We start from the raw sequence: 27,545 nt of genomic DNA, 5'->3' as shown, positions 1-27,545 counted from the left end.
TGTGTGTGGGATTGTGCTTGGATTTGCAGCTCTGAGATGACATAATAGAGTATATTTTGGCTGCCACCGCTGGAAGTTCCTCTTCTTGCTTTAAGCCTGTATTTAGAATTCAATCCTTTCTTGAATATTATATATCTAGTTTCGTGTAAAACAACCCCTCTCGTGGATGAAACCAAAGTGTGGCACTAGTTCCAAATATATGCGGTAACATGGATCCTTCTGTTTTCATCCTTTTAAATGTTAGAAATTATACCATTAAACTGTGTTATTTTTGAGACAGAATTGTACCTTGAAAATTTCACACCATTGACATTTTTGAGTCAGTGACATCAGTGTCCAGTGGTAACTTCTGTGTTTAGATGGTGATTTATTTTTGTTTTTTAAATAAACTGAATTATTCATCACTCCTTTATATGTTGAGAAAAGCCTCTTAAAAAGGATTTGTCGTGCTGGAAACAGACTGCTTCATACCAAGTGTTGTGCAACCAACCAAATTCTAAGGTAAAAGTTCGTACCTGTTGGCATTACTCGAAGGTGTGATAAAAAACCTGCTGCCATAGAGAGGGTGAGATGTTATGAACCATACAAATTGGAATAAGGGCGTCTGGGCTGAACAGTGAATAGAAATATTTTTTGATGAAGTATTGTGTTGCTACACAGATGCTCTGGCCTACAAATCATATTGTGCAGACATAAGGGAGCATGTCTGTTTGGTGCAGACCGCAGCAAACTCATCATTTTTATATTTTTTGTCTGTGACAATGAAAGGCAAAACTTAACATTCCCACTAAATCTGTGACTCGTTGGAGTCACAATGACAGTATGATTAGGTTTATGTTTTTGCATATGGTTCAGCCCTACATTTTTGGACAGTCTCTTGTCAGAGTGATTCATGTACTTGTTTTGCACATGAAAAATGAATGAAACTAATTTTTTAAAGCAGAATTGGACCCCTGACAAGATAGACAATATATCAGGGACCCTCATGTCATGTGGTTGATGAATGCCTGACTGGCGGGAGGAAGATTCATATATATATATATATATTAATATAGTGAAGTAGAAACACATGAAATTATATGAAATCTTCCTCACATGTAGATTGCTGGATTAGAACGTAATCTGTGACCTATTTTAGATTTCAAAAATCTCTATTTGAGAACCAGGTTTATAAAGAATATTAAAAGGGTGCTTGATAGAAAAGTTAGAAACCCTGTATACTTTTTCACCTTCAAACACCTGACCTGTGCCGACGCTGCATTCCCAGTTCTGGCATTGGAAAGTTGTGGGTATAGGGTGTTTAAGGGGCTGTTCAAGCATCCACTGAACACTTGGCGTACTAGCATACTGACCACTAAAGGCTATAATAAAACCTTTTTAAACACCCTTTGGATCACATATGTAAATGCATCACAGGTAAGATTACATCAATCAGTCTCTAACTTTGGATTTACATCATTACACTAAAAACATGAACTCTCCTCAAGTGCTGTGTACAGTAAGACAACCAAAAATAACGGATCATCAGCTTGAGCCCCAAATAATTATTTAAAGTGTATATATCTGCAGTGAAAACATTACTGGCCTGATAATAACTGTGACAAATGTACTGAAAAGTTTCCCACAACAGATCAGATGAAAACTCAAAAGGAAAGTCAACACTGACGCTGAGTCCCCCTCTCTCACCATCCGTTATCTCCCATTCTCTCACCACTAATTCACCACAGCTCTGCTTCAAACCAGGAGACACGGAATGCATTTTATCGGCAGTAGCTCGTATGTTCTCAAGCCCAGCTATTTCCTGCACTGGGCGGCATCCCGTCAACAGACATGTGAACCAGTTGTGATCTAAACCACAAAGGCACGGATCTGCAGATTCAAGGCGCTTTAATCTATGTCCACATCTGAGTAATGAAAACACAAATCTCCGTCTGGTCCAGCCTGCCCTGCATCATTCTGTCTACATGTGACTGTGTCTGCATGCCACACTGTTTTTGTGGGTGTGTTTACATATGTGTGTGTGTCTCCTTGTGTAAAGCCAAAGTGACACTCAGTCAGTTGCATTCTCGTCGATGTCACTCTGCTGCAGAGCTGATGGATGCATCGTGAATGCTGATGCTGCACTGACACCAGCACTGCTTGGTGTCCCTTTCTGGCAGATGAACTTACCTGCGCTTGGGCTCAGTTCGTCTTTCTGGCACTCTGTCACTCTGGCTGTGTCATCGCTTTCACAGTGCATGAATAAGAAATGAATCCTGACACTGGGAATTCGGACTTCAGCTCAGTTTGAGGCAAAAGTTTGCGTTTCTATCTCTGAACTTGATTTCCTCTTCCCCTCATTCTTTATTGTTTGACCTTTTCCAGCTGTGGTTTAGTTCAGCCCATTTGCAGGCACATAGTGCTTCATTGATTGGTCAGTTAACAATGTTGATATGCAATTATGCTTTGAAGTCATTTATCAGGATAAAATACCAACCATTTTCTAGTTTCAGCTTCTCTTTTCTTCTTTTTTTCTATTTAGACAATATTTTAAGTTTATGCCTTACCCCTGGTGATAGACATGAGTGAAGGCATTATATTTTTCCACCCAATTTCAATCTGGACCAAAGTGATGGAACAACCAACATACTGATACTGACATCCCTAAGCCATGTCGCTAAAAAGTGCTAGGTGCAGTTCTACATGCACCCTTGTGCCTTCAGAAATCCTTAAAACTCGAACTGTTTTAATCGTAGCTGCTGGTTGTAAATAGCATTAGCTCTAAATTACATTCATTGTTTTTGTCTCATGGCTTCGTTTGTGTGTTTTAGACGCCAAAAATGAAGGCAGTAGAGGTTTGGCACAAAAGTCTTGTTGCTAAAAGAGTCTGTGAGGACTGTGAAATCTGGAACTTGCATGGTTTTGTATGTGACTCTAACAAATGTCAAGTCTTCACTTATATAACTGGGTTTCACGTCAGTTGATCACACACAGCATCCACATTCCAGTCAGAACTCAGACACCAGATGCATGCAGGTTAAAAAGATGAAGTACCATTGCTTTCAAAAGTGTTTAATACCATTTGTGACTCCATAGATTACCAGCCTTTTTATTTCCCACTGCATCACCTCTCAGCCAATAAAGTGCTCCGCCATCTCAGTCCTTGGGTCTCACTTCTTCATTTAACTTTGCTTCCCGATGGAGCGGTAGCCATAGTGACTCATCTCAGTGTCATGGAAACAAAGCACTATCAGTGCACCAATAACAGCAGCCTCCGGAGCCCCACAGAAACCTGTAGCCCACACAGTGTCACCAACTGTGCAGTAAAATATTAAACCATCGCCGCACCCCCTCATTAGGCATTATCTTAATCAATTTTGATGTCTTTTTATTGGACGTAATGGCATATATGACTTTATGGAAGCCATAGAAACAATCAGACGTGTCCTCAGCTGCATTTGGTTCTAAGAACGTAAATGTCAAGTAAGTTAATGAAGAGTGACCTCACTCTGGAGTCCCTTAAGTGCAGGCAGTCATTATCGCTTCACCACAGCGAACCCTGTCAGTGCATTATACCTGCTCCTCTACTGTTTTCTCTTAATAACATCAGCTTCTTTCTTCACTCCATCCTCCTTTTGTTAATGGAAGCTGGCACGAGATTCCCAGGCAACGGACCCCTCCCCTCATCCGATCCGCTCACATTATTGCCTCCCTCCCACATGCCATCCATGCTCGCCTCCTACTCTTACCACAATATTGCTGTATCACTTACACTAATAGCCTGCACTTTGAGCACCTCAAGGTGAAAAGCACTGCAGAGGTGCTTCCTGTCAACAGAGGAAGGAAGAGGAACTATTGCACTTTAAATGATCGGCCGTGTTTGCCGTTACAGTGCAGTTTAAAGGCGGTCTGTTTGAGTTGATTGAGTAGTTGTGTGTACTACATTATCATTCATCCAGAGAGGCTGTCAGCTGGAGTGGCCTCTTTTGCACTTGATGCTTTTTATTCCATGCCAGCTTTGTTGTGGTGCGCTATTCACTCTATAGGCCTGTATCAAACAAATCACAATACAATATAATAAAATCAGAAAAGCAATTTAAATATTCCACTCAACTTGTTCAATATTAATGAAAAGATGCAAAACAATTGTGAGTAAATGAGTAGAAATCAGTCGCTTCTTGGAATGGTGGAAAAAAAATACATCCGTAACTCAGTATGGAAAACTATTCATCTGATCCTTTGTAGTAGCAGCTGACAGATTTGTTTTCAATTTAAAAAAGAAATCACAACATAACACATTGTTATTCATTCATCATGAGGGTGTTGCTTGCAGTTTTTCCCCACTCTGAGCAGCCAAAAATCAACATCATCTCTATTCCTGAGCCTGTAACCATGACTCATTCTTTTTTTGGGGCGATGGGAGGAGGGAAAAAAAAAGAAGTGCTGGCTTGCTTGTTTTGGATGCTTTACTGACAGGGCGGTTTCCCCATGCTTCGCCTGAATGACAGAGTTGCCCCACAAGACTTGACAGCTGTTGACTCCAACTCGCGGATGTGTTTGTCCGCGTTTGTTTGTCATTTATTGGTGTTTACACTTGGCAGCATCGAGCTGCATGTCTGCACGGCGGCCAGTGACCCGCCAGCCCAGGATGTGGGCCTCTGCTGACGTCTTTTTGCATGTTGCATTTGTCTCCAAGTGGTATTTTGTATATGTGAGTGTTCATTTACTATATTTGAATGCACACTGTATCTATGCTTGGATATGGCTAAGTGTGTGGGTGTGTGTGCTGATGTGACATCCTCCGCCGCTGCAGTAAAAGTCCTGCAGCTGGCCCCCACTCCTCCCCTGCCTCTGTCCCTGATGACTTCCAGAAACTTCCGTTCTTCACTCAGTCTCAGTGACACGTGTGTCCTCTCTCCTCCAAGCCTGAACGCCACGGAGTAATTCAACAGTTTATATGCTGGTTTCTCGCACTTCTCTCTGGGGAAACACTCCAACATCTGGACTGAAATATTCTTAAATTAACCAAAAGCCTCACTAATAGTCCAGTGTCATCTGTGCTGCTAAGAAGAATACAGAATTGTGAATCATTGTATTAATTGTCAGTGTATTTTTTTTTTTTGTTTTTGTCACATAAAGCACTGACATTGCCTTTTGTGCTGGAAATGATTTCGTATTTTACTTGTCAAAACTTCCATTTTAATAGAGCCAATTAAATTCCGCCCACGCCAGGGGGAAAACAGTTTATCACATCGCATCCATTGACTTCGTATGGCGTGAAGGTGCCTTCATGTCACTTTCCGTCTGCTGACAAACATCAGAAAAATGCCTTAAAGCTGCTGTGTGGTGGGAAGAACTACTGACAGGGTAAAGATCTTAGAAGTAAGTTTTTAAAGCTGCTGAACTGAAAAAATTGGGCTTTTAAGAAGATAAAAGTGGATAGAGACAGCAAGATGAATGGGAAACTGAGATATCCTGCGTGCTCACTCCCTCTCTGAAACAAATGGATGCAAACCAAAGGAAGCTACCTGGTATCACTATTTTGCAGCATGTTTCTGTCACCTCTTCCGCTGGGCGCTGCTGCATTTTGTATGCAGCCCCCTCCGCCTTTGACCATTCTTATTTTTCATAGTACTGTGGGGGAAAATAAACCGATTCTGGGGACTTTTTATATTTGAAAACAAAAACAAGTCTAAATCTGAAATGGCTGAAAGTTCTTTAACAGCAGTATGAGAGACCTTCCTCCCCAACTCAGTTCTCCACTCCCCCTCCTTTGCATTTATTTAAACGGTGAAGTACTCACTTCCTCTTCCAGTATCTAATATCCACCTTCCTCTGCTCGGGCAGTTTTCATTAAAGCTGATCTCTGGCTGGAGCTTCACGTCTCTAAACCCCAGCGTCTGACCACTGGTGCCCAGATCTCAGTGCTCCCTGTGTAGGTGCTAATTTAGAGCAGATGGCATGTGGACGCTGAGGCTCAGAACTCCCATCAACAGGAAATAGCTGAAAAACAAGGATATCGCTGCTGCAGATTACAGCCGTTTACCTTTCCTTGCTGGTTACCTGCCCTTTCAGTGATTGACTTTATAACACTCAAATATCAAACACCAAGAGAACGCAGTGATGGGATTTATGTATTATTGTTTCAGCCCTTTTTATCCATCATTTCATTCTCATTTTAATTTGGCTCTCTGTTTCTGTGCACTCTGTGTAGGTGTGAGTGAATCATCTCTGACCTTTGGAGTCTCTCTCCTACTTGATGAATTATTTGTTTGCTTTGCTGCAGACAGACACCCTGCAGGTACAGATAAGATCATACAACACAACAGAAGAGCAAGACGGCTTCCAAATTAGATGAAGAGCACCCGAAGCCAGAGATGTTCAACAGGGGCTTTCAGTTTATAAGGAGGGCAAAGATACTGTGCAAGCTGAAAGGGACAGGTGCATGCTGGTGCCAGTGACGCACCTCATGGAAGTAATTTGCATCAAAAATCTCAGTCATAACTCAGTCCCAACTGAGCGGCAGGACATTATATACACATTTTTATATTCAACGTGACTTGCACTTCCCAAGGATATTACCATCTCAGCAAAAAATGTCCATAAATCAGCCTGGAAGAGAAAAAATACGCTCCTTGTAACTCTCAGAATCAAAGTAATCCCGTGGTATTTGTCTGTAAACGGTGATAATTAGATTAAATCCTCATCCTTTTAATGTTGCCAAATTGACAAAATGTAAACAAAAACTGGTGCTGTCACTCATGATTATTTGGCTTTTAAGTTGAATTTCAGCCTGTGGAGTGTGCGCACACACATTAGATTAATCTAGTAGTTGACAACTAATTAATTAATTGACTAATTATTGCATCTCTTTCATGCACAACAAAAAAAGTGGTGTGTGTGACTTTGACAACCTCTGTTCTACTGTGACAGTTCCTAATTTTGATCATCAATTAACTGATTGCCATTTATCAAGCAAAATTGGCAAACATTTACTGGTCCAAGCTTTTTACAGGTGAGCATTTATCACTTATATTTGGGTGCCTTGGTCAAATAAAACAAGCAATGTGAAGACAACACCTTCACTTCTGGGAATTTTCTTGCATTTTATATGCTAATTTACTAATCAATTATAGTTTTTGCTTGAAAATTATTAAAATGATTGATTATCAAAATAGTTGTACATATAGTAGTTGTCTATATGCTTACATTTTATGTGCTTATGATAAAGCTGTGCTGCTTTTTCTACCCAGTGAAGTTTTACAGGGGGAATAGAGAGGGCAGTGTTCCCTGTGAGTAAGGAGCATGTTGTGATTTTTCCATGCAGTAATATGGGATCATGTACGGTAGCCTGTGTTTGAGTTCAGCCCAGGGTGTAGAGACGACTTCAAAGCCCACGGCTACACCCTGTGGTTAGTGTAAAGCCAGGCACACGCGAGCTGTAGCACTCACACACACACAGCATGGGCACACAGCTGATATATACCACATATATACACTCTGTATTGTAAGGCAGACACACACCCTCAAACAGGCAAAAATTTATTTAAGACCATAAAAACAGTTGACTGCCTTATTCTCACCCCTGAATTCCCCTGCAAATGTAGCATCAGTCCCCTCCACCCGCTGTAAAACACACACACACACACAGTCTCTCCACTTCCTGCCTATTTCTTTCTCCTCAAATCACGTCTCTGTTTTAAACGGGCCTCTCAGAGGCATATTTCACATTTGAGGAATTTCCTGTGTTCTGCTTATATCAGAGAGGAATGACAGTCCAAGAGTAGCACACACTCACACAGGCCATCTTTAGCCTGTCAGTGTGGGAGGGTGTGCGTGTGTGTGTGTATGTGCCTCCACATTGTGTACATGCGTATGAATGTGAGTGATGAGACAATATGCAGCCCTCAGAGGCCATCTTGGTGGGTGGTAGAAAGGAAGGAGGGCTTGCTTTCCATTGATCAAAGTTAATATTTTATCCACACTGCAAAAAATTACACAGGAATTTAGTGGAGTCAAGTAATCTTCTCTCATTAACTTACTGTAAATATAAGATTTTCTGTTTCCTGACACAAAACAGGCCTTTTATAGTGCATTACAATAGATTGCAGGTAGCACCTGCCGAGGCAGTGTGTAGTAACTTTTTTAGGTGAAGGAGTTTATTTTGACAGTGTAGTGGTGGTCCAGCTGTAGCTTTAGAGGGGTAATATTGGCATCCCCATGTTGCTGGTTTTGTTTTCAGTTCTGTTATGAATGGCAGGCTGGTCATTGAGATGGTGTGGCGCTGTCTCTTGGCAAAATGAGCAGTCTGTTATTTGCTCTTGGCAGTTGCAAACAAGGAAAGCTGCACTTTCACAAACCACTTAGGTTTTTTTATGCACTGAGGAGCTTTTCACAAGGCTTGAAGCTCGAGCGGCCGGGCTGTCGCTAGGCAATTGTGTAAAAATCATCAAGTAAACTGTTGGGTTGAGTTCATCTGTTGTGTTACTCTATTAGGACTGTAAATAAATAATCAAGTCGCCCTCTTACTGGAGGGTAATTTTTATATAAAGAGATGTTCTGCTGTTTATCATCAGGAGATTAAAGAGATAAAAATCATGCCTGCACGCACTTCATTAAAGTGCCATTAAGGGCAGAGTGTGGAGCGTCTTTTCAGGAAAAAGATAATGGAGGACAGGAAGCGATCCATTTTACATCAGCAGCAGCTGTTTGTTAGGAATGAATAAGATGATGCAGCAAAGATGGTGACAAATAAGACTTCCTGCTCTGTCCATTCTAGCTTTCCATGTCTGTAAAAAGATTAAAGGTGTCCAATAGTTTGTGAACTGACTAATCTTTTACAGCAAATCCTTAAGCTGAACTGAGTCTAGTGTGTCTGACAGAATCAGTACCTTTTAGGATCAGAGCTTCAGCCATGATGAATGGTATAAACAGTGCTTATGTAGGCCTACTTTTGTGCTCAACTCAAGTAAACACTTTGGACCAGCTACTTGCCTGAATCCAAAAATGAACTTCACCATTACAGGTCACACTCTCAGCCTGTGATCACCTCAACTAACAGCTGATTTTTACCTCTTAGATGATGTCCTATGGGAGGATTTTTAGAGGCCTGCAAAGCATTTTACTATCATCTTGTAACCCTTAGATTTGAAAAAGAAGGTCACAGATAACTGTATTGTTAGATATCATTAATTTATTTTTCATAGTTGAATTTGAATAACTGTTAAATGTAGGCCAGCAGTTCAGTTTTTTTCAGCCATCCACCAAACCTGTGGAAAGAAAGATACAGGGTTGCAGTAGGGTTTTGTGCATTTTCCTTAACCAATAGTTGAAAATGCTAACGCTCAATTAATTAATATGGTACAAAATGCAAGGACCATTATTGCCATTTCTAAACTCTCTACTGATTATTGATTAATGCATTTTTAATTGATTAGTTTTTACTGTGCATATGAAAGTAAACTACTGAATGAAAGTGTCATTTGTTATTTCCATTTGAGATATTTGTTCCTGAAGAAATAAAGTGTCTCAAAGCTGTGAGGGGCTGCAATAAACAAGACAGAATAGTTGTCAGCTCATGGTGGGAAAAAGGATGGAGAGATCAATTTGTTGACACATCTCCTTTTGAGTTTCTGATGACTTGTTTTGTCGCTCACAGTGTGATCGTGGCGTTCAGGTTGAGCACAAGGTGCAGGACTTAGCCTTCAGCATGAGTCAAGCTCTCGTGTCTATATGCAGCGGCCTGTGAGGGAAGAGGATGAGGGGAGAGGATCAGCTTCTGTGTCTGGACTGACCAGTCTGCACAGACTCACCTTTGACCTCTAAGCCCTCAAACAGCTTGTGATCAAACAACAAAAGTAAAAGCCTTTGACAGCGTGAAAACCCTTTGTTACTGTGCAAATTGAAAGCTCTGGAAAAAAAAATGAAATGTTCAACAAGGAAATTGTTCAATCATATTATCTCATAAAAAGGAAATTGCTTCATCCAATAATCATAAATAGCGGTCAGTGATGAAGTTATATGAATGGTATATGACTGACCTGGCTGACTCAGCCTGATGCAGACGAGTGGCTGCTAACCTTTGAGCAGACAGCCGGATCAGCAGAGGATTTGGGTAATTAGATTTCCATGGTCTTAAATCTAATTTACAATTTGTTTAAAGAAAACAACAAACAAGCAGATGCCACTGTGTTTTCGAGCATTTCAAGCCAAAAGGAGCAGTTGTTGTGAGAGTTGGACGTTGGCCTGGTGCTGGAGAAAGATTGCTCTTGTGATGTTGCTGCTGCAGTGGTGATCCAGTCCTCAGCCAGAAACATGCTTCTGCCAGTAAGAGTGATTATTAGGTCCATGTCTGGGTGAAAGTATTAACATGCCGCTGACTGTATGGCTTACAGTTATAGTTTTCTGGAGAGATTTTTGTAAATTTTAATTCAAGAAACAGAACTGTTAAACAAATTTCTGGAGTTCCCCTTCAGTCCATTATTTATTCTTTATTTATTCTGGTGTCTTCTGATAAAAGTTGTATAAGCTTAATGTAGTATGGGAGAAAACTGCTCCTCCTCTTGGCTTTGTTGTGACCAGATTTAGCCATGACAGGAGACTTAAGCTAATGACAGGTTGGTAAGTTGGTAATTGATTGTTGACTCTCATTTTCAAAATGTAAATATTTGACGACCAGGGAAGGAGACTCAGCATTCAACCATCTTTTCAGACAGCTTTCTTCCTGCTAATTGCCCCTTTAAGAAGCTGGAAATAGTAAAGGTTTGGCATTTTTAACCAGGCTAGTGGTCTGGCTCCATGGATGGAGTTGGAAGGTCGGCGTATTTGGTCCAGACTTGATGGATTGCCATAAAATTTAGTACAGATATTCATGATGCAAAGAGGATGAATCCCTCTGACTTTGTTGATCTCCTGACTTTTGCTTTTATGCAAACATAAGGTTGGAATTTGTGGTTTTGATTGAAATGTTACATCGACTGCAGTGAAATTTGGTACAAACATTTATTTCCCCCCTAAGGATGAATTGTAATAGGTTTTGGTGCTTTGATTTATGACCACAAGCCTGCAAAACTAGTGACGTTCCCTCCCTTACATTGTGCTCTATGCTAATTAGCAAATGTTAGCATGCTAAACTAAAACGAGAGAGCTGCTAGCGTGACTCTGGCCTCTAAGTCTTGTTGATAGATAAATGACTTTACTAATTAATCAAGCTCATTATCAACATTGTTGTTGATTCTGTGTCAGTCAACTAATCAGTTTATCACTTTATTAGGGTCACTATTACCTAACGCCATGACGTCAGCTAGTCTCCAGGGGTCTGACACAAATATCACAAACAATTCGTTCTGAATTCGATAAACTGGTGAGAGATTTGCTCTGATGCCATTCTTAACATTTAGATGTATGTGTTTATTCCCCTTTGTCTCAACTTTCCTCAGCCTCCTCACCTTATTGTCCCAAAGCAATAACCCTAATCTTTAATCAATACGTGCATTCATATCAGCAGCTCTCTGCTCTCTCGTAAACCACAGCAGTTCGAGCTGGCACACTAAAACAGGGCTGGAATTACAGCTTTAATGCCACTTGTGTTTGATGACGCAGAAACACTGTTGTGCTCTCAACCACCTGCAATAAATTTGCCTGCTCATTGAAACGCAGCTTGTGCTAATGCTGCATTTCTGAAAAAGCTTGAGTCATGCTCGCATAGGCGGTCCGATGAGTTGACAGCTTGGAGGACAGCTTTTTGGATATGATGATACACTAGCAAGTCTAGGATTCAAAGGCTAAATGAATTCAAGTATTAGTCAGCAGCAGTTTGTTTTCTCGAAGAAGCAGATGACGCTTCATTTGTTCTTCTTCACACTGCAGACGACTAAACACATTATACACATGCCTTCTTATTGGCATCTTATTGCATGGTTTAGGGGTTACTAAACGTTGTCTCGCTCAAACGTCAAACAGGCGAGCTCCAGATTTAGAAATTTTCTGTCCAGCTATGAAATCTCCTGTCTAAATCTGGATGAAGATTACACACAAGCCTACGATGATCCATTCGGCTAATCCTGATCATAGTGAGTTGGCGCTGTCCCAGTCTCACTGGGGGAGCAGTCAACAAGCGGCTCCAGTGATCAACATCACACCCCCACTTCCAACATGCCAATGAGATTGACCTACCTCTTAATTTGGGATTAGGCATAAGGTTTTATTGTAGCCCATGATAATACATCCTGTGATAACTACGTACAGCTATTTGACTAAAGAAAGTGATTAAATCTGTCACTCGAATTCAGTTAAATTGAATTTTACTTGTGTATCATGAAAATTGGCTAATTTGGAGAATAGAGTTGAAATTTGGAGAGTAAAGGTGAAATTTAGAAAATTAGAAATTTCAAGAATAAAGTCAAAATGATATTTAAACTTTAAAATTCTCCTCTGAATATTGAGATTCCAACGTCATTCTCTAAATTTTGACTGTATTCTTGACATTTCAATTTTATTCTTGGTCTTTTTTTTCCCTCAACATTTCATCTTATTTTATGACATTTTGACTCTCTTCCTCCTCTCATTCCCCCCCCGTGACTCGCCCTCAGACACCTCCGCAGAAAGTGGAAGAAAAGTGAGACTGCAGTTGGACATTGGCTGCATTTATTGGTCCCTCTGAATAAAACTATAAAGTAAGCAGTGAGACACTGATTAAATCATGTTCGAAATGGTGTAAAATATTTAATAATGATGCTGTTGTTCCATCTGAGGTGCTTCCATTACTCTTAGTATGTCGCAAAATGCTTTAAATAATCTCAAATCACAGTGAACCCTTGACCTGTTTATCATCACCTCTTTATCAAGTTTATGAACTGTCCATATGTCCTGCTCAAACACAGGATAAACAGGATGTGTAATCTGGTGGCGGCGAGTTCAGCCTGCCACTGTGTCTGTTGACAGTTCGATAGATTGGTGTTAGCGCGACTAGCATTTGCTTTCTGGCAGCATGGGGCTGAGGGCAGATTAAATGTTATGTGTCTATGCTAGCTGGCTCTGACGCTCTGGTCCAGGCCGCGCTCTCTAATCAGTGCTGGCAAACGGCCTCCCTAAAGGCGGCTGGCGTTGACAGGACCGTCTGCGCCTCTCCGAGCTCCGGGTCTCTCTCCCTTCCATGCCACCCAGCCTTTGCTTTTTTCTCCTACCTCCTTATCTGTTATCTCCCATGTCTTTGTTTTTACCCAAAAATCCGAACTCCCAACAGCAAGGCCATGTCGCCTGGGTCATTTTGAACACCGAATCCTCTCGACAAACCTGAAAATTGAAAATGATCTCATAATTCAATTCGATAGCAGGATTATTTCCCCACTGCCATGCTAAATGTCTCATTTGCTTTCTTTAAACCTTTAAACCCAGTCCCCGATGCTGACAGGTTGATTACAGTCTTACACTGATGGCTCTTTCCACCCCCCTGAAACAGGGCAAGCTAATGATGGGACTGGGAGAGGATGTGATGTGGGGTGGAGGCAGCAGCCTTCTCTTCCTCTAATTTTTTAAGTGGTTTTGGGAACCGTATGACTGTGTCCTTTATGATTCAGCCTCACACCAACCTCAGTGGTCTGTGTGAGGTTTGGCGATCGTGTTAGGGAGTGTCTTTTGAAATCAGTCTGGTCATACTGGTTTGTTTTAGTGGGTTAATTTATCTCCTTCTTAGGTTCAGAAGTCTATGTTAATACAATACTAACATGCTGGATATTGTCACGCCAGTTATATGAGTACAGTCATGTGGAAAATTCACTGGAAAGCTCCATTAAAAAAGTTAAGTAACAAAAATAAAGTTCAGTAATAAGATAGTACAATAATAACAAGACAAAATATACAGTGATAGGATAAAAGGTGCATCTATAAAGTGAAATATAAAATAATGAAATAAAAAAGAATAATAAAATAAGACCTAAAAAACATACAACTAAACTTAATAGAACATAAAACTAATCTAAAGAACATAAAACTAACCTTGATAGAACCTAAAACTAACCTAAAGGGTACAGAGCTCCCTATGGCGGCATCTTGCTAAGCATGTATCTTTTCTCTGACAATTCACATATTTATTTTGCTATTAAAACATGTTCTATTTTTTAACATGCATGTAATTATCAGAAAACTTTAAAAAAATGATTTGACCTGCGATAACAGTTTTTTTGTCTACTTGGGGGCAGCAGAATAAAGCTGTAAAGATAACACTGACACATCAGCTAGTTATCGCCTGAAGAAGTTGCCATGGCAACAATGTTTGCATGGTTACAGATGTAACACATCCACATACAGAGCAAAACAAACACCTGGCAAATCTGAGTCCAATATTCCCCTTCATTTTAGATCTGTTTCACTTTCCACCAACTTCTGAGAAAAATATCTAATTCTTAAGCTGCTAACTGCTCCTCTTTGTTCTCTAGGTAACAGCTTACTTTGTCCATCTGCTGTTCAGTGCCAGTCAAGAAGCAAACTGTGGGGTTTTACAGCTTTTTGCTCAAAACAACAACACTATGTGAGTGGTAAGAGTGAACCAAAACAGCTAAGTTGTGGGCCGAACAATCATAACAGTGAGCGAATGCTTATACATACAAGTAGTCCAACATTAGTGGTTGGTCTGTGTCACTTGTTATTTGTTGGTCTGTGTAGCTAACTTAAGTGGTTCTTCTGTGTATGTAACATTAGCAGTTGGTCTGTGTGCTTGACATTAGTGATTGGTCTGTGTAGCTAATGTTAGCAGTTGGCCTGTTAACTTAACATTAGTAATTAGTCTGTGTAGCTAAAGTTAGCAGTTTGTCTGTGTACCAAACATTAGTAATTGGTCTGTGTAGCTACCATTAGTGGTTGGTCTGCTGTTAGCAGTTTGTTTGTGTAGCTAATGTTAGCAGTTCACCTGTGTACCTAATGCTAGCAGTTAGTCTGTATACCTAACATTAGCAGTTGGTCTGAGTACCTAACGTTAGTGGTTGGTCTCTATTGAAAACGCTGGTGGTTGTTCAGTGGAGCTCTCAGTTGCTCTGTTTAGCTAACATTAGCAGTTGTTCTGTGCATCTAGTGTTAGCGGTTGGTCTGTCTTGCTAACGTTAGCCATTGGTCTGTCTAGCTAATGTTAATGGTTGGTTTTGCCTGTAAATGTTTTTTTTAATGAGATGTCAATGGTGAAAAAAAGAGATAATAAATGGATTGTAATGTATGCACACTGCATGTGGGTATTTTTTACAAATATTTGTGTAACTGTAGTGGAATACAGTCACCTTTTTTGAATCCTAATTAAGTAATCCTGTTGTATGTATTGTTACTCCACAAGCCTACTTATAATGCTTTCACTATATGTATGCCATCTGACTCGAAAAACCCAAACCTATCCTTTAATTTACTTTAAAATTTACTGTTACATGTTAATGTATCCAGCTGTCCACATCTGCACTCATTCATTCTTTTGGTTCATCTACTCAGCTCATAATTTCTGTATTTATTCACAACTTTGACATCTGTAGTACTGCTGGTGATGGATAGCTGAAGACTGGGGCCATTGTGAGCCTCTGCACTATAAATATATTTCATTTCATGTGGTTTGAGGTTGGAGTAATGAGCAGAGAATTAGGCTTTCAGCAGTCAGCGCTCAGTGCTACTGAGTTGTGTGCTTGTGCTCTGCTCGTCTGGCCTCTGCAGTCTCTCCTCTCGTCTCTCACTCAGACCCTCTTTTCCCCTTCATTCCCCCTCTCTGCCTTTGTCTCAGTGCTGCTGCTGCACTTGGCCATGCCTGCAAATGAGCACCAGGACAGAGCAATTATTCAGCATTGGGGGGGCGATCCCTGCACCCCCCTTTTTTACACACACTCATGCCGCACTCGCTGTCATGTTCGAATGTCTCATGCATTCATAATGTGAAGCAAAAAGAGCAAGAATTTTACGGATGAGATAAACACAAAGAGCAGACTGAAATATGCTTCTGGAAATTTTCTTGAAGAGAGATTTATCTTGCAACTCAATTCCCTCAGGGGTGGATGAGCTTCATATACCCTTTAAACATGAATTAATGTGACTGACTCAAACATACACACACATTTTCTGCTCAGACATCCCATCCCCCCTATATCCACACCTCCCCAATGCAATGGAGACGCCAGTTTGGTTGTGCGCTGGTGAAGGGGAGTCGAGGCAGGGGGGTGGAGATCTGCGTGAGGCAGCATGCCGGTTGGCTCTGTGTGTGTGTGTGTGTTTGTGTGAGCTGCAGCTTGCCGGCTCCGCTTGCCGGCGAGAAAGCATCAGCCATCTCTGTCAGAGTGGCGCTGCCCCTACGACTCCTTCTTTTTTCTGCCTCTCATCTTTTTTTCTCTCCTATTTTCTCTCTGCAGAAGCCGCTGCCCTTATTGTGCCCTCATTGCAGACAAGAAGCTGGAGTATCTGCCCTACCCCACCAGGTAAGACGTGAGAATTTCTCCTCTGAGATGTAAGTGTGCGTTCTTTTCATAGCTTGTAAATGATGAAGAATGAATCGGGGCACCGTTTGTGTAGGATAATCAAAAGTATTCTTCTCTTTTGATGGTAGAAACTGGGACCAAAATGTCATCTTTCCCTCCTGTTTCAGTTTCCTTTTCTCCCCAGAACGTACCTTTAATTTCTAAACCATATCTCCCTGCATATCATCATTCCTTTGTTCGCTGAACTCTAATTATTCAGGATATTTGCTGCTGACATATCCAAGCAACTGAGTGAAAGAGCTGATGTTGTGATAAAAAGCCAGGGGCTGTTTCTCTGTTTTGGTGGCCTTTAGTCTTTGTGACGTACCCCGTCTAGACATCGCTGATTATTCAGCCGGCAGGACAGCACAGTTCACCCAGAGTGTGCTGCTACTGAAACGAGCGATGTAAAACCCTCATCTCTAGTAATTCATGCATTATTTCAGTTGGAAATAATGGCGATTGTGATATATTTAGAGGTTGAGGCTGTGATGGCATGTGGCCATTGGCGGTTAGCGACTCATAGCCAACAGATTGTTGGTGGTTTCTCCGTGGGAGTGACACCAAGCCGAGCGAGACCACAGGACATATTACACTGCTGCCTGTCAGCAACGGCAGGGCTGGCTGTCACAAGTTCCCCGACGGCTCGGTCAGGAGGAGTTTCAGGGTGGTTTTGATGCGAGCAGGTGGTGATGGATTGATGAGACGCCAACTCTTGACTCCCTGTCTGTCTTTTACCCCCTTTTCTCCCACCCTTCCTTTTCTTCTTCCCTCCCACTCTTGTTTATTCCTCCCTCAGCGTGTTCCTGCCTTTATCTGTTTTGATCTGTCATCTGTCTCCCACTCACCTTGTCCCTGCTGTCTTACACTCTTTTTTTATCTTTTACTTGTCTGCGTTGGATTATCAGGGAGGGGGTCAGATGGGATCAGGAAAGCTTGTAGATCCATTCAAGAGAAAATTAGTGCTACAAAATTTGATTAAAATGACATCAAAAAAGATATCTTCATACTAAAAACACAGATGATTTCAGATGATAGGGTGATCAAGAGAGCATACCCTTTCTGTCACCCAAGTGTAACTGCGCCAGTGCTAAATATTGTACTAACTATTTTACTTTAAGCCAACTTCAAAGAACTTTACTCATTACATTCAAAAGGGTGACAGCTGAGTAGTTGTTGTACTAAGTAATAATGACAAATGTCTGGAAAGTCACATAAATTGACCCCGTTGGCAGTTATTAATTCTAATTTCGCACTCTGCTGTCTCAGCTAATGTCCAGTGAAGCTCTTCATTAAGGTGATTAAGATATTTATGTGTACCACTTAAAAGTATAACAGGGATTCTGACTAATATTTACTATCTGCAAGCTCCAGCTATTGGTCAGCATGGTCAGTGCTCGAACCTGTGCTTCTGCGCAAATGCACTTATTTTGTCTCATTTATTTACTTATTTTGTCTCATTTATGCAGTAGGCTAAAATACTAAATGCCTAATTGCATTTATAAACATGTGCATGTTTAAAATATGCACCAACATAATTTAAGGTGATGTGCAAATGGGAGTAAAAATGGTCAGGAATGTTTATTTATGCACAAATTAACTTTTCCCATCAATGACATCTAAAAATTAGAACCTACTGCTTTAATTCTGCCCTTCAGTTTGCGGGGGACAAGTCAGCAGAAGGAGGCTGCAGTGACAAGACATTTTATATTTTAAGGGGGACATGTTGTTCCGTTCTGCCTCCCAATTCGTTCCTGTCAGTCTGCTGTAGATGTGTTTGTGTCTGTGACTGTGCTAGAAGTCACTGTGGTGTCTGTCACATCTCCAGTGATGTGCCCCCGACTTCACCTCCAGCCCCTCTCTCTCTATCTATCTGTCTCTGTCTGCCTGCATGGTTGCCGGGCAGCTCCGAGGCAAGCTGTCTTTTCCTGGGAACCAACTTCGGATGACACGCCACGGCGTAGGGGGGGAGGACGAAGGGGCAAACGCACCCTCTCCCTGTCCTCCTTTTTGGGGTCACAAATGCAACCCAGACCCCCCAATCATCCCACACCTCCTCCTCCTCTTACTCTTACTCTTTTTTCCTGCGTCCCCATCTGGGTTCTGCCAAGCCCTCGCAGCGAGGTCGTCGTTTGGCACAGAGGTCGGCGTAGCGGTCGGTTAACCAACTGTTGCCTTACTTGCAGGACGAAACCAGTGGGTGAGAGGGACATTGTTTTGGAGTCAACATCGCCCCTGGTTCCAACTGCTGTTTGTCAGCAAGGCATGAACTGTAATGGAGATAAATGTAGGTGTTGCAGAGATGCCAAGTATGAAAAAGAAGGGCATTGTTTCTGTGGTTTCTCCTCCTCCACGTCTCCAACTGTCAAGACACATCTGAAATTGACATTTGAATTGGAGTTGCGTTAATCCTTGAATGCACAAACACTATCAAGTTTTTGGAAATTGAACCATAATCTGAACTCTGGGAACTCTAGCTTTGATTTTTGACCCTTTTTACGCCACATTTGTAAATGTGCAATAAAAAATTTCCAGCAAGTTATCCAGCTTCCATATGAGAATTTCTTGACGCACAGTAGTTGCAAAAGTGTTTTTGAACATCAGCCTCTCATGCTGCAGGGTTGTAACGTATGTAATGTAGGTTATTTGCAGAGGCAAACTATAGGAGAAAGGGACATTGCATTGAGGCAGCACCACCCTCGACTTTGACAGAATGCCCCAAAGTGTCTGTTGACAAGTGATACTTGATGGGTATGCAGCTGGACGTCAAACCACTGACAAAGATGAGGTGAGCCGCAAAGACAGATGCAGCTGAGTGAAATGGACAGCATGTTATTTGTGGACATATTATTTGGACGACGTACAATGTAGCACTGTCGAGGAATACGTGATGATGCAGATTACTGACAAAGTGATCATTCTTACGTTAATCCACAGAGCATTTGCATCACTTAGGGTATTTGTGTCAGGAGATGAATGTATAAAACTTAGTCATGATGACAGACTGTACTTCATACAAAGCTATAAAACTTGAGGCATTTACAGTAGTTCAGTTCAGCTTTTTCAGCTCAGTCCACATCCGAGATCAACAGACCATCACACCCTGATACTGGAGCGTCTAAAAAAATTGATATACAGATGGTTAATGGGCTGAAGTAAAATGAATGCCATTGGTTTTGGAACTTAAACTGTGAGAAAGACAGAAGAAAAGAAAAGAAAATTAAGAATTTCCATTAAAAGGGAGGAGAAAATGAGCAGGCAGCTAAAGAGCACAATAAAGGGGATTTGAGTATTTCACTGGCAGCCACTTTGAGAAATTGGCAGCCAATTCTTGTCCTTTGGTTACCATCAGTTACCAAAACTGGGGCAGCAAACATCAAAACGTGCACCTCAAAATAAATATTTAATGTATTTTGCATTTGTAATATTTAAATATTGCCGTTACAGTGAAGTTGGAACCGGAACCGCACAAAGCTGCACATGTGTTGGTATGTTTCCTCGCATATACAGAGGCATCTGTTACATGAACCCTAATATTCCACAAATAACCATAATGCCTGATCAGAATAAAAGTGCCTCATGTAAACACCTCTATCAGAAGAGACTAATCCCATCGGATTAGAATGAATTTGTCTGTTATATTTCCTGCGGATTAGACGCTTCACAGCAGGTGGAACCAGTCTGCATATGTCAAAAAAAGTATTCTCGTTAATGTTTTGGGCCATGTTAACACACAGTTAATTGGAACCCCTTTTTTACCATCCATACCGTTTACCATTAAACATTCTTTTATGTCACATTTTCACTATTAAAGCTGAGGTAGGCAGTTTACTTTTGTGCATCATTGGGCAAAAACTGAATAATAACCTTTAAACATGAAATAATTCAAGTGGTCTGAGAGAAAACTTGACTTCTGCACCTCCTCTTCACTCTATTTTCAGGCTTTACAAAAATCTAGCTCACAATGGGAGACTTTGGCCAAGCGCAGTTTGGTAAGAGACATGATTGTTAAGTCTCATTTCCAGGTTGTGAAATTCAAAGAGCTGGTCTTCGATGACCTGGAATTAGACTCGACAAATAACTGTCTTTCTCCACTAACTGCACTCAAAATTTCAAAATGACTAAAAATGGCAGCCATATTTTCAGTCACAGCCTGGCAGCCTGCTTGAAAAGTTAGTTTTGAACCCTGTGTAATGATATTTTTGTGTTTTTGCCACCTAAGCTGCTTGTCACTGTCTGTCTTATTTGTTAGCTGCACAATATGTCGCTGCAGACACAATCAGATTGTTAAAATTTACCAGAATTTACCATAACAGTACACTTAACAGCTTTAGTCTTCCCTAAAATGTTATTTTGCACATTTTCAGCACATTCTTGAGAGTAAAATCGTAGCCTACAGGCCCCATTTTGGACCGCCTAGTCCTATGATGTTGACAGATGAATGTGCGTGTAATGCTCTGAGGCCACTAAGAAACCGACATACATGGTATATGGACATAAACCAGTTCTCCCACCCTTCCCCGCTCTGAAGTGCAGCTGTCGCTTTGGGGTGCAGAAACCTGCACCTGGTCCTGCCTGGTTTACATAACGCAGCAGGAAAAGTGCTGCTCGCATGTGTTTGAGCTTGTAGATTATGTGACGGGTGGAGTGTGTGTTTGGTTTTTGCATTTATAGCTTGAGGCATGTGTGGATCCATGTGTCTATCACATGCAGCTTTAAATCTAAAAATTACCCAAGGACCCTGGTGCTGTCTGTCATAAACAGGATATTACTTGTTTTCACTAGAGGAGTGGATCCTAAAAGGTCAACCAGCCGTGGAGGAGACCTAGAGGTTAGAGCCCTTTCTGCCTCTTAAAAGGAAGTTTTTCTTTGCTAGCTCTTGTTTTTAATTGTTGGGTCTCTATAAATAATTAAGAATACAGCCTAGTCCTATGATCAGGTGCTATCTAGATAAAATTAAACATTAAACTTGCTGTTTAGTGCTCTGTTTATTCCCAAATAAATATAATTTCTTCATTAGAGGACGCTTTATTCTCTCTGTTTGTTGGACTGGTTGCTTCTGATTGCATGCTGTGTTGCATTACATTAGCAGTTAACTGGATGAAGCTAATTGGAACTGTACCAATTATACGGTCTCGATTTATATTAGTGCCAAATTACTTCGATGTTGCAAGAAAATTTACTTGGAAATTATTCTAGATTGTAGTCACTTTTTAAAATGATTTTTCCAGCTATTGCTTTTGTGATTAGTGTGTGCAAGAAAAGGTACTTGGGGTTCAAGCCATGCAGATTTCATATGTGAAAAGTGATAGTAGAAAGTGATAGTGAAACCTTTACTTGCAAAATCATTGAGGTTCCCCTCTTTCACAATGACGTAGAATTACAGATGAGTTACAATAAATAGAACAAAACAAAAATATTTTGTTAGGAAGCTATGGAAGATAGTTACGATGATTTATTGTATGCTGGCCAACAACAGACATGCTGATCTGTAAACATACTGTACAGCTCTGGCTTCTAGTAATTCAATTGATATATAATTAATTTGTAACAGTAAATGTGTTTGAAAGGAACATTAAAATTATAATTAATCTATTAACATAATGAGGAGATGTTAATTAACATATTTGGCAAGTTGCAAAAGTGTGAATACTGAACGGATCAGTAAATGTTCAGTGACAGTGTGCATCGCAGTTCATTTCTGCCAAAATATGGGATTTGACAAGACAAAATCTGCTCTCAGTGACTGTAGGATTATTAAACTATTTCACGTTTACGTGTCGACACCCAGATAAGGTTAGGGAAAGATTGCGATCTAGTTTAATACAGAAAAATTGCACAGTGACGTGAATCACAATGTGTTTATTACCATTTAATGAAAACCATGCCAGTCTGGCGCTGTACGTACATGTAGCGCGTCATTCACACCCACAAAAAAAACTTCCTTTTGAACACTGCCACAAAATAATCTCTTATTAAACTCTTCTTCTTCTTTTGAATTATGAGCCACGTGCACCTCATTACTCAGCTCACTGTGGCCTTCTCCCCTCCCTCTTCAAACTGGCGCTACAGTCGTGCTCGTAGTTTGTCTGCTCGTCAGTGTCGATGCTCTCGTTCTCTATTCTTCCTTCAGATTAACTAATGAGCCTCCCTCCCGGCAGAGTTTGGCTCATTAGCCCCTCTGCACAAAGTGTGGAGGATGTATAAAACAGCCTTTCTTGTCCCTGTAGTCTTTACACCTGTAAGATTGTACAGAGGCCCCTGCAGCATAAAGCGGTTCAGGACTTCGCAGAGAGTCATGATTAGAAATGGCGAAGCGAGTCACAGACGCAATTACTTAAAGGCTCAATGTAGATAATGAGGAGACATAAACGTTTCACGCCAAATCTGAAATGGTTATGAACACTCAAATGATGTGGAACAATAATAATGACAATATAAATCTCAATTGTTGCTGAATTTTCAGTGAAGATCAGCTTCCTAATTGCAGAAACTATTAAGGAAATGATGTTTCTAATTGATATTTTCTTAAGTATCATTTAGATTTTTTTTCTATTCTCATTCATATTTTGGACAGGGCATGATAGAAAACAGTTGAATATTCCCCACCTTGACTACAACTCCTTGTGGCTTTGAGGTATTAAACATGCATGCGTCTGTGTGCGTTGCGTGGAGGCGTGCGTTGGCCTGAGGGAGTGTGTGTGTTTGTCTGTGGGGAGAAGGAGGCTGTCTGTGTGAATTATGGATGAGGAAATGGGGGCGAGGGCCAAGTTAAAGTGGGAGGAAGCAGAGACCTCAGAGGAGAGACTCTGTTGGCTGCACCCCCCCACCCCTCAAGTCAGAACAAACCACAGCTTCAACAGCCACATTATTAGCATGAATCATGTTCTTGCAGTCTGATTTCACTTCAGTATCCCCTTTACAACCCAAGTGACACTTCTGTGATTTAAAGTACAGTGGATTTGCTAAGTAACACAATCATACATGCTTTTTTGAGCCGTCGTAGGAGGTTGAAGTAGTTCTGGAAATAACAACTAAGCCTTCAGGTGACATAACATGACCTCTGGCAGCCATATTCCATGACATCAGAAAAATAGGACGAGGTTACCAAATAGAGTAGTGCAGGAAATTCTTGTTTATGTTTTGGGTGCTTTGCATAACTTGCTCTCTACTTAACTGAAGTAAAAGAAAAACTTTGGATGCCCCCCAGATCCTCCTGTCCACATGTCCAAGTGCCTGTCAACATTTTTAGAAATTATTAGGGGTGTCACACTTGGAATTCTAAATCAAAAGTCAATTGAAGTGAGCTTTCAATTTCAGATAATAGAAATTACCAGTCTTGTTGCTGATGGTCTCATTTGATTATGTAGGTCACACAGAAGCATCACTAATGAGACTGGCTGCCTTCTCTGAAGGGGGGCTGGTGGATTTTTGCAGGTGAGAACTTGATGATCTAACAATGAAATAGCCATCATTGCTGAAAAAAATGTCTAAATTGTAAATTGAATGGAATCATGACCTTAAAATTGTTAAGTGCCTAAGTCGTCCCTTATGATGGAGCATGACTTAGGCACTCTATTATGCAAGCACACTACAGAACAATGTATGACATACCTGTGTCTTGTTGTCAGCACCTACTTGAGCTTTGTCTCCCTATACTTGTAATTGAATTGGTGTGTAGGTGTCGACATGTTGTCAATTTAATTCAATTCCTCTCTTGTCAGTCCTCTTGGAAAATAAATAAAAAGTGTTTTTGCAAGTTTGTTCCAAGTGACTCATTGCAAAGTCATTGGACCAAATGTCAAGTAAACATTTGGTCTCCTCTTCCCATCAGCAACTGCAGCTAATTTTGTTGTGTTGCATTGTTTTTCCTTTTTCCGGTTCTGACGATAGCCAGCAATAACGCATTGTAATTGGTTTGTACAATGTATGTCCAAAGCATCCACAAAAAAAAAAAGAAGTTTTCATAATATTAATGAACTGAACCATGGATCAATTTGATCCTGACTGAGACCACCTCTTTTTTCTCAGATCACGGTTTGGCTGTGTGGCCAGGAGCTTGATCCGGGGCAGGCTTAACACCTGTAATTTTGGTTTGGATCAAAGTGAAAAGTCAGTTTTCATTGGCCAATGGTTGTATTTGGTCTGAAGCTGAGGATTTTTGTGTGCTTCCTGGCATCCCAGAGAGATGTTTTTTCATTGAGATATGGACAGTGTTTTCTGATGCTGAAAATGTGTTTTTTCTTATTTATAAGTGCCAAATAAATTCATATCCTGTCTTTTTTGACTTGTATATTGTGATGATTGAGGCAGTCTTATCTTCCTTTATGTACATTTTAAGCATGATAAAGTCTGTGTAGGTTGAGTCTGAATCTGAGATTCAGAATGAATAACATCTTGCAGAATTAGCAGTGTGTGAGATCAATACACCAGAATTAAAGGATTGCCTGTAATGCAGAAAGAGCCACTCAATAAAACTGCACCAGATAATTCTGGAAACATCTTTCTGTGATGTTTCCCCCTTTATCTTTTCTTTTGGCTCATTTCAGCAAAGTCCAGCAAGGCTTATCAGGCCTTTTAGCACAGCGCTGAGATTAGGATTCATTTCCTGTTCACCTCTTCTCTGATGATGAAGTCAAATCTGAAGATTAGGTCAGACTCTGGCCTCCTTCCTCCATCCTGGAGTTGTCTCTTCTTCCTTCTCTCTCTCTTTGGCTTCTGTTCGACCCATTTGGCCTCCATCCTCCTGGAAGGAACATGCAGGTCAAGACCAGTGTCATGCAGTAAAAGCGTCCTCAAATGTGTTCGTCCTTTCCAGAGACTGAAGACAGATTGCTTGTTTGTTCAACCCTGTGCTCACTGTTTGTAACCGTCCATTAAATATCGACCCACAGGATGTGCTGGTGGAACTGATGGTCATCTTCTGTGACTGATAAGATTGTGAAAATGTAAAAGTATCTACGGTTCTTCCTGTAAAAGCTGCAATTAATGAGTTTGGAGATTAGATATGACACACTTCAGATACTTTATCATAAGACTGGCTGTGGTTATCAGACCATTAGCGCAGTAAAAAAAAAGGAGAAGACGAAAATTTGGTAACGCTGATCAAAAAGAAGATAATTTTCAGGAATTCACTCATTAATCTATTATTTTCCCCCTAATTACTCTTAACTTGCATCGGTTTGTTAATTAGTTTTGTGTGTGATTATGGTCACAAGCTCCACTTATTAGTAACAATATCATGGAAGATTAGAAACATGGGTGCACAGCTGGAAAAATAAAGATAAAGATGTATTGTGTTGATGGAGATTTGGGTTTCGTAACATGCAGGCCGACTGCTGTGTGTGTGAGAGGGATCGCTTAGTGTGACAGTTAAAAACACGGCTTTGAGTACAATGCTTCTATTCTAGTCACGCTCCTGATATTTTTGGGCTGGGCGGTAACTAGAAATCTCTCTATATCTTCTCTCCCTCTCCTTATCCCTTTCTTTTTTCTGCCTATAAGCTTCACTGACTGGGCTCAGAAGAGACATTACTTCCTGTGTGACCTTGGTCCCTCTTTTTTCTCTGTGTCTCCACTTCCTCCCTGTCTATAATGTGCTCTTGCCTCCCTCAGAGAGTAATTTATTAGTTTTGGTCTCTTTTTCTCTGTATGCAGACAAATTAGAGGAAAAAACTTAGGTGCAGGAACATAACAAATGCAGATTTTTCCATTCAAATTATTACCTTCAGGTTACAGCACCAACAAATGTAAAAACAACCACTTTCTTTACTCCCAACTTCTATATACTACTCAACAAAACAATCATGAATATATTACTTTTTATATACTTTTTATAATGTCTTGTTGCTGTCATGCATAAACCACATATCTCCTTATATATATATATATATATATAATTGAATGCTATTGGTCAACCCTTATGTCTGTCAGTGGGGTTTTACAAATATTCAACTGCTGAAAAGTATTGAAAGAGTTACTAACTACTACTAACTACTAACTAGCATTCAATGTGGTATTTTTCATCTCCTGAAAATTAGGAGCAGAAATAGTTTTGGACATATACGTTTTCTGCCTGACAGTGACAATATCAGACTTAGACATTTGCAATAATTATTTTTTTCTTTGTATGTAATTTATTATTCTGTCTTTGGTGTTGAGTATGTGACTTATAGTTGGTTAGAGATGGTCTGATACCATTTTTTCCTTCCCCAATACGGCAACCTTAACTTTACACATCAGCCGGTACCTACCATTAAAATATACACACACGCACATATGTATGTATGTACACACACACAGTATCAGTCAAAAGTTTAGACACACTTCTCATTCAATGCTTTAATAATAAGAAATGGTTCAGATTGCAAAGCTGTCATCAAAACAAAATGTGGCTACTTTATATAATATGAAAAACTGAAAAACATTTGCACACTTGTATACAATGTAGACAATGGGTTGATCATAAAACGCAAACAGACTTTCAAAAACTGTTTTTTGCACTTTCAGTCAAAGATTTTATTTATTTTTTATTTTTTCACATTTTTTGCTTGCAACATAATTCCTGTGTGTGTGTAAATACAGTATACAGTTGAGGTTAATGAGTCTAAACATACTAAACTCTATGTTTGTAACAAAATATGACACAAACTCGATTAAATAACAAGAAAATCATACCGTTCAGAGGGGAATTTTGGGTTATAATTGGATCATGTTAACAATGCTGGAAAAACAAAACCATTCAGTTCATTTTAAAACATGCAAGTACAATTAGGAAAAGCATGACCACACAATTGTGTAAAGAGCAAATTAAAATTCAGTTTCCCCACTGTCACAAAGAAGCTCCAAGGGAGCAAGAAATATGATTTTTTTTTTTTTTTACAAACCCAGAGGTTTGCCAAAGTTATTTGGAAGGGAAATGAAAGGTGGGAAATAAAATGATTACCTAAACTATCCATTGTGTGCCAAAATCTCAGCCATTTCTTGTAGAAATGATGGAGAAAATTACAAAATTGCCAGGTTACAATGAACCAGAATTATCCTGTAGTAGAAATACTTCTCTTTCCTCTTCTGTGAAATGTAATTCCTTGT

The 27,545-nt window shown here is 40.3% G+C and overlaps 1 protein-coding gene across 1 annotated transcript in view; it reads left to right on the top strand.

The window, feature by feature from the left end:
- LOC146304602 (uncharacterized) overlaps positions 1-27,545 on the top strand; it is a 75,287-nt gene that overhangs the window by 11,380 nt on the left and 36,362 nt on the right. Inside the window, exon 2 of the mRNA XM_084713394.1 lies at positions 16,350-16,415. The gene's annotated coding sequence lies outside the window, so the exon portion shown is untranslated. The remainder of the gene's footprint in view (positions 1-16,349; positions 16,416-27,545) is intronic.

This window comes from Lutjanus erythropterus, chromosome 24 (assembly GCF_056507025.1).
Source record: "Lutjanus erythropterus isolate fLutEry1 chromosome 24, fLutEry1.hap2, whole genome shotgun sequence".
Taxonomy (NCBI): Eukaryota; Metazoa; Chordata; class Actinopteri; order Lutjaniformes; family Lutjanidae; genus Lutjanus; species Lutjanus erythropterus.
This window is presented reverse-complemented; position numbering and strand designations above follow the sequence as displayed.